Raw genomic sequence first — 1,462 nt, 5'->3', positions numbered from 1 at the left:
CATTGCCGGATGATCGCAGTATTAATTTTAATTATAAAGCGTGTGATTTTTCTTCCTTAAATGATGCCCTATCAAATATAGATAGGAGTTATGCTTTCCGTGGCAGTGATGTAACCTCTTGTTACCGTATTTTTAAGACCATCCTCTATGAGCAATGCCTACAGTACATCCCTATTCTTAAGAAGAAGGTGTACAAACTACCGTGGTATACGAAGCGTTTAAAGCATCTAAAAAATTTAAAAAACAAATTTAGCAAATTGTATAAATCCTCAAAGGACTCCGCGCATCTTCTTAAGTTCCGGTACTTTCTAAAAGAATTTAATTGTTTGAACAAATTTTTATACCGAAATTATATTTTAAACTTTAAAGCTAATATTATCTCGAATCCCAAATCTTTCTGGCGTTTCATTGATTCCCGAAAATCTTGCTCATCAATTCCAACAAATGTTTTCTACAATGGTCGCTCCGCAAATTCAGCCTCTGACTCGGCAAACCTATTCGCTGAGTTTTTTTTGCGCTAACTTTGTCAATGACATGGACTCGAATATAACGGGCTCTAGCTCCTCTAGTGACTCTTCGCTGAATTTTGGTTCGCTAACCATTTCAACCGAGGACGTTATCAAAGGAATTGGTGATCTTAAGCCATCTTCACAAAGCGATGTAGAGGGTTTTTCGGCTTTTCTGTTGAAAAACTGTCTATGTTTAGCTGAGCCTCTTACTGCAATCTTCAATCACTCTCTGGCCTCGGGCATATTTGTGGACGACTGGAAACAAACGTCTGTAACCCCTATCTTTAAAAGTGGGAACAAAAATGATGTCCGCAACTACAGACCGATATCAAAGCTATCTTCAGTCTCCAAATTATTTGAGATTGTTGTAAGCTGTAAACTGTCTTTTGCTGTTAAAAACCTAATTTCTACTAATCAGCATGGGTACGTCGCTAACCGCTCAACAGTCACAAGCCTGGCTATTTTCAGTGATTACTGCTTATCTGCTTTTGAAAACAAAGCTCAGGTGGATACCATCTACACTGACTTCTCGAAAGCTTTCGACAAAGTATCACATCGTTTACTTCTGCTGAAACTGATCTCTTTTGGATTTCATTCAACATTTTTGTCTTGGGTTAAATCCTACTTAACTGATAGGCGCTGCTTTGTAGTAGTCGATAATGCAACCTCACAACCGTTCATCGCGTCCTCGGGTGTCCCTCAAGGCAGCATTCTCGGTCCCCTATTTTTTGTGCTTTTCATCAACGATATCAGTTCTTGTTTCAAATTTGCTAATTACCTACTTTATGCTGATGACCTTAAAATATTTGCAACTATCAAAAACCTTTATGACTCAGCCAACCTGCAATCGGACCTGAACAGAGTTCATGAATGGTGCTGCAAAAATCAGTTGACGCTAAATATCAGCAAATGCTTTCATGTATCTTACAGTAGACATCTCAATACTTTGCATA

The 1,462-nt window shown here is 38.3% G+C and overlaps 1 pseudogene; it reads left to right on the top strand.

The window, feature by feature from the left end:
• Positions 1-534: 534 nt before the first annotated feature.
• Positions 535-1,462, top strand: part of LOC118734949 — a 6,581-nt pseudogene continuing 5,653 nt past the window's right edge.

Source organism: Rhagoletis pomonella, unplaced genomic scaffold (assembly GCF_013731165.1).
Source record: "Rhagoletis pomonella isolate Grant_MI unplaced genomic scaffold, Rhpom_1.0 Rhpom_scaffold_00003, whole genome shotgun sequence".
Lineage (NCBI taxonomy): Eukaryota > Metazoa > Arthropoda > Insecta > Diptera > Tephritidae > Rhagoletis > Rhagoletis pomonella.
Note: the sequence above shows the minus strand (reverse complement) of the source record. Positions and strands in the feature narration are given on the sequence as shown.